Raw genomic sequence first — 7247 nt, forward strand, 5'->3', positions numbered from 1 at the left:
ACCTGTGAGTTAGCAGATTATGGCAATGGTAGCATAACCCATGCTTTATATGGGTTGGGCACAAGGGGTGGCTAAAGCTGCTGGTGATGATGCAATGACCTGTGCATGTCCTCGGTAAAGAAACTGAGGCAGAAAATTGTGAAGTAGCTCTCCCAAGAGGTTACAAATCATAGAATGTGCCGGGATATGGTCCCTTAACAACTCTGCCACATTGCTTCTCAATACTGCTAAAGTGTGGGCATTTTATAAGATGGAGGGCTCCTCTCAGAAGAAACTCTAACTGGATCCTGATGTCTCACTCAGTTGAACTGATTAATTGCCCTTCTATTACCCATTTGACATAAAGTTTCACTGGGTATAGGTGATTGAAAGATACAGGTAGATAACTTTTTTTTTTAAGCAGAGAGATAGGGAGAGATAGACAAAGAGGAGGGACAGACATACAGGAAGGACAGGAATGAGAAGCACCAATTCTTTGTCGCAGCACTTTAGTTGTTCATTGATTGCTTTCTCAAATGTGCCTTGACCAGGAGACTACAGCTGAGCCAGTGATACTTTGCTCAAATCAGCGACCTTGGGCTCAAGCCAGTGTTCATGGGGTCATGTCTATGATCCCACACTCAAGTCAATGACCCTGCACCAAAGCTAATGAGCCCATGCTCTAGCTGGATGAGCCTGTGCTCAAGCCTGCGACCTCAGGGTTTCAAACTTGGATCCTCTTTGTCTCAGTCTGACACTGTATCCACTGGACCACTGCCTGGTCAGGCAAGATAACTATTTTTAGTGGGGTATTGAGTTTTAAAATGGAATCTGGTGGTAGTTCAGACTCTGCTAGCTGTGCTCCCCCTCAGATCACTCATCACCTCTTGTCTGTTGAAGGGGCATAGTGACAAGCACATGGATAAACATTTTCCACAGAGGATCCCAAACCCACTGGAGGTGATTAGTGTTTGTTTGTAGTTGTTGGTTGCACCCTTGTTTATTCAGCTGTTTGTTCAGCTGTGCTTGCTGCACCCCTCATCCACCTCTGAGAGCCAGCACCTCCATAGTGCAGAGTGGCTTGTATAGATCACAGGTATGGAAATGGAAAGTCTGGGTTCAAATTCTGGCTCTCTGGTCCTTACTTGCTGTGTGTGTAGGATATTGGGAAAGTTTTCTAATATCGATAAAAATAGCTCCCATTTGATTGGCACCCACAAAGTGTTAGACTTTGTTCTGGACACTTGATGCTAATTGTTACAAAAATAGTGCTAGGAACAGGGTTATTAAACACATTCTACAGATGTGAAGTTGAAGCACAAAGAATAAGTCACTTGCTCAAGTTTAAGTGGCAAATAGGTGGCAGGGGTAAGATGCAAATCCAGTACTGTGACTCTGAGACCTTCACGAATCTCGATTTATCTTACCCATATGTTAGGAATGGTAACACTGGCTTCCAGTACTGTTATGAAATAAGATTACATATGCAAAGTAACTACTATAGTGATTAGAGCATAGTCGATGGATACTAAGTATCAGTGCATTTCATCTTCTTAGGATCTGAAGCACATCAAATTATTAAGAAGTCATCTCCAGTGACACAGGACATTTCATAATGTTTTTGGCTTGTAAATTAATCAGACAGTCATTTGCTTAACACATATTTGCTGAATGACAACGAAATGACAAGCATGAAGTCTGGTGGAGAAATAGACAGCTTTCATTGAGCTTTGGGCACCTAATACCCATCCCTGAGCAGTGTTTCTCCGACTGACCCAAGCATAAGAATCACTTGAGATGCTTGTTAAAGATATAGCTGCTACCTTTTCATCCTAATAAATAGAAATAGCAAAAGGAGGCCAGGGGATCTCTATTTCTGCAGTATTTATCAGGTAGGTTTATGATCAGACAAGTGGGGAAACACTAGATTCTAAACCCAATGTCTTTTCTACCTTGACTGCAATTGACATCATCTGGTTTCTCTTAGAAAATATCCTTATCTGGTCTCCACTTTAGTTTTACTCAATCAGTTAATTTTTAAAAAGTCCTCAGAAACTATCAGGGTTGAAAATTACTGCTCTAACAGAATAACTCAACTCCTAGTGCCTGAGTCTAGACAGAGAGTCCCAATCCCATGACCTACTCCCTGGAAATAGGTGCAGGTAGGTGGGAGGAAATGCAGGAGGTGATAAGGTGTCTGGGCACATATTGATTGATGTTGATGCTACTTAATGCTAATGGGTGTGGGTGTTTTGCCTGAGAATATTGGGAGCCCAGGGAAGAAATTACATTCCATCCAAAGAAATCTAAATACTTCTACACACCCTTGAATACCACCTTCTCTCCAAGGAAACATTAAAGGACAGGCTCAGGCTAAGCAGGTCCCGGAGTCAGTGGTCTGGTGCCAGGAGATGGTGCTGGTTCACCTGTCTAGACTCCATCATCCTGTGAATGGTATGGGGCCTTTTTGATGGTATAAGAGAAGCAAAAGTTTACTTCTAGCTATCTAAAATTTTTAGCCAGACTCTTAAAAAAACAGACAGATTAACAATACAAGGAAAAAACAATTTATTTTTGTGTGCACATTTTAAGGGAGAAATCTAAAACAAAGAGAAACTCAAAGCTGTAGCCCAGGATTGCAACTTATATAATGTCTTCAACAACAACAACAAGAAAAAAACACATTTGTAGAGAAATGGCAGGACAAAAGAAAAAGCAGCTTTAGGTTTTTATGGACAGCAAACTGTGGGAAGATAAATATTGTATATATGGGCAAGAACTAATGGAGGAAAGTTTGTTTTCAGATTCCTCTGGTTCCATTTTTGGGCTGATTAGACTCTATCTCCTGTAGAAGAATTTATGTCCTGCCTCTATCAGAAAAGGGGAAAGGTTCTTTTGTGTTTGCTCTTTCTTAATTGTGACATATTTTGATTTCCTTTAGAGGATCAAAGGCCCATGCTTTGTACTTCCAAGAAGCTTCTGGCAGGGCCAAATTATGATTTCTGAAGTCCCAAAGTACAATAAATTATAGTTTTCTGCCCTCTTCTCCCCTTTGCCCATGCAAAGGTATCTTTATTTTTTCAACACAATTGTTGTTTCTCTTTTGGTTTTCCGGTTACCACAGTCTAAAATTGTTCATGAAATCTGACCTTTTCTTTATTCATGCATTCATTTATTTATTCTTTTATTTTCTGAATTCTGCTTATGCCCCAAACACGTCTTATGTGTATTAGTAGACCAGCAGATACATTCTCATGGGGATAAGTGGTTGGGGTAGTGAACAGAACCCACAAAAATACAAAGTCTAAAAGGAGTACAGAGATCTACCTAATTTTAAGGCAGAAAGAAGGCATCCAAATTAACTTCTCACATATGAATAAAAAACCAAGGTGAAGGGACTTATGCTAGGTCACAGATCTAGTTAGTACAGAGCCAAAACTAGAACCCACACCTCTTCCCTCCCAGTCCGCAGTGCTCCCCAGGCTGGAAAGAGACAACAATCACACATTAGCACAGATTCCTGAGCCAGTAGAAACCACTCCCTAAGCACAAGACTATCCTTAGGCTAATGCTTTGGCAGTTACATTCCTCATCCTTACATTCCTAAGCGATAAGATCAATCATTTATTGAGAATATACATACTATATACAGCCAATTTATAGACATTATTTCCAATCCTCACAAAAATTTGGCAAATAATTGTTACTAAACCATTAAAGTTTTTTCACATCTGAGAAAACTAAGGCTTGAGATCTAATTGACTAAATGCAATTGCACAGCTAGGAAATGGAGACACTGTGATTGTCAAGGTCTGGGCACTTTGTCTCTAAGGAGCTCTTGGCCATAGGAGGTGGCTAGGAATGTATCACTGGGTTTGTAGACTGGGTAGCCAGACCAGTTGGGGATCAGTCTCTGGGCTGGAAAGAATTTTCTGGGCAAGCAGAAGGATAGAGAGAGGAAACAGTCATGAACTTCCATCCCCTAATGCAACAGTTAGAGGTTTTCTAATCACACTTTCTTTTCTTCAGAAAAACAGAAATATGTTATCATATTGATGGGTGGAGTTTGAAGGCAGAATGGGTAGGAAATCAGTGAAGTATGCACAGAAACAATGAAAAAATATCACCATTTGTCAAGTCAATCACGATGGAAATATATTGCCTAAGTACTTTTTAAATTTATGTAGCCTTTAAACAAATTTTTTATAAGTATAATATGATACAAGAGAATGCACAGAGCCAATGAATTTTCACAAAGTGCCTGGACCCATCTACCTAGCACCCAGATAAAGAGACAGAACTTGACCAGCTCCCTGGTGCTTCCTTCTAGTCACTCTGACCCTGTATAGATGAGATCATTTACTACGTACTTTTAATGCCTCTTTCTTTCCCTCAAGACTATGTTTGTGGGATGGATCCATGTACTGTAGGCAGTGTATCTAATCTCATTGTTGTGGAATATCTCACTGTATGAATATCTCATTAGTGTTCCGCATCTTTTTTTATATTTATTAGTCATTTGCACATTCTTTCATGAAGTACCTGTTCAAGTCTTTGCCCATTTCTTTGTAGGTTTTCTGTAGATTTTTATTAATTTTAGGATTTCATGAAATATTCTGAATATAATGCTTTATTTATAATAGATACATATCTGTGTGTTTATATATATATTCATATATGCATGTATATATGTATAACTGTGTGTTCACATGTGTAAAATTCTCCCAGGCTGTGTCTTTGTGTCTTTTAATACCAAATTTTGATGAACAGAGTTTGTAGTTTTAATGTAGTCAAAGTTATTAATTTTTTACAAATGTCAGTTTTGTGCTTTTTAAGAAATCTTTGCATACCTAAGTTCAGGAAGACATTCTTCTGTCTTTTCTTCAAAATCACATTGTGTTTTAATGTTCAAATTCATATCTACAATTTATCAGGAATTATTATTTTTTCTTTTTTGTATTTTAAGTGAGAAACGGGGAGGCAGACTCCCACATGTGCCGAACCAGGATTCCTTCGACAAACCCACTAGGAGGTGATGCTCTGTCCATCTGGGGCCTTTGCTCCATCTGTTGCAACTGGAACCATTTTAGAGCTTGAGGCAAGGCCATGGTGGCATCCTCAGTGCTTTATGGAGCCTTGGCTATGAGAGGGGAAGAGAGAGAAAGGAGAGGGTGAAGAAGCAGATGGTCACTTCCCCTGTGTACCCTGACCAGGAATTAAACCCGGGACATCTACTCACCAAGCTGCAATTCTACCATTGAGCCAATATAAACCAGGGCATCAGGAATTATTATTATTTTTTTTATTTTTTTTATTTTTCTGAAGCTGGAAACAGGGAGAGACAGTCAGACAGACTCCTGCATGCGCCCGACCGGGATCCACCCGGCATGCCCACCAGGGGCGACGCTCTGCCCACCAGGGGGCGATGCTCTGCCCACCCTGGGCATTGCCATGTTGCGACCAGAGCCACTCTAGCGCCTGAGGCAGAGGCCACAGAGCCATCCCCAGCGCCCGGGCCATCTTTGCTCCAATGGAGCCTTGGCTGCGGGAGGGGAAGAGAGAGACAGAGAGGAAGGTGCGGCGGAGGGGTGGAGAAGCAAATGGGCGCTTCTCCTGTGTGCCCTGGCCGGGAATCGAACCCGGGTCCTCCGCACGCTAGGCCGACGCTCTACCGCTGAGCCAACCGGCCAGGGCCAGGAATTATTTTTGTCAGAAATTATTTTTGTGTATGCATAAGGTGGGAGTTAAGGTATATCTGTTCCATATGAATGTCCATTTTATTCATTGCCATTTACTGAAAAAATATTCCTTTTTCATTTGTTTGTAATGCTATCTTTTGGTAGAGTCAGATGACTGTGTGTGTGTGTGACTCTATTAGACTATAATAGTCTTTTAATACATAAACATGGTACATATCATCATTTTTTTAGTTCTTTAGTTTCTTACAATATTGTTTTACACACATATACACACACACACATACATACATATATATACATATTTATTTTGTATTTTTCCGAAGTAAGAAGCTGAGGGGGAGGCAGACAGACAGACTCCCTCATGTGCCTGACCGGGATCCATCTGGCATGTCCACCAGGAGGCAATTCTCGGCCCCTCTGGGGTGTTGCTCCACTGCAACTGGAGCCATTATAGTGCCATGGAGCCACCCTCAGCATCTGGGCCAACTTTGCTTCCATAGAGCCTTGGCTGTGGGAAAGGAAGAGAGAGATAAGAGAGAAAGGAGAGGGGAAAGGGTGGAGAAGCAGAAGGGCCGAAGCTCTAATGCTGAGCCAACCAGCCAGGGCAATATTATTTATATTTTTAGTATAAAGTTCTCATAAATCTTTCATTAAATTTAGTTGAGGTAATTGATGTTAATTAATTAATTATTTATTTTTTTACCTAGTTTTATTGAGATACAGTTGAGTAAGTTTAAGGTGTACAGTGTGCTGATATAGTACACTTATATAGTGTAAAATGTTTGTCTCTACTTTTATTGAGGTTAAACTAATGAAACACACACAATCTTCAGTACAACTCAATGAACCTTTTATGTACATATACATCCATGGAACCACCATCGGCAAGACTGAGTAGATTTTCAGAACCCCAGAAAGCTCTACTATGTCCCTTCCAGTTGGCATTCTCTCAAGGATACCATTATTCTGACTTCTGTCATAAAAAATTAAATTTGCCCTTGGCTTTACAATTTTAAATTTTCAATCTGGTATATACTCCAAGGCCCATCATTCTGTTGGGTTGCAAATTCCAATCATTGTTCCATGCTGCCTTTGAGAATTTTCTGTTTAGGTTTTTAATACCATGACCTTAACATTTTCTAAATCAACTATATTTTCTGAGTAAAAAATCCGTTGTTTGCTTGAATCCTCCAAAAGCATTTACCAACTCATTCAGTTTCTCCCCCTCAACAAGAATCTGCCACTGTGAAAAACCCAGGTTTTCCTTCTGCTCATGCCCAGAATCCACAAATTATTCCAGTAGCTCACCTCTGAAGTTTTTCTTCCTCTGGAATTTTGAAGTCCCCAGGTGAGTTCAGGTAATTTATAAATTTATTCAAGATTTGTACTAGGCTGTAGGTTTTCCCCAAGCTATCCCATTTTACTCAGAAGCAGTTCTTCCTTCAGTATTTTGGGAAAGCTAGTTGTACAGTGGGGAATATTAAAAAGAGTAAGACCCTTAGGCTTCAAGAGCTCATGCTTTAGTAGGGAAAATAAACACTTAAAGGTGAACTATTATGCAAAAATTAT

Source organism: Saccopteryx bilineata, chromosome 2 (genome assembly GCF_036850765.1).
Source record: "Saccopteryx bilineata isolate mSacBil1 chromosome 2, mSacBil1_pri_phased_curated, whole genome shotgun sequence".
In the NCBI taxonomy this organism is placed as follows: Eukaryota; Metazoa; Chordata; class Mammalia; order Chiroptera; family Emballonuridae; genus Saccopteryx; species Saccopteryx bilineata.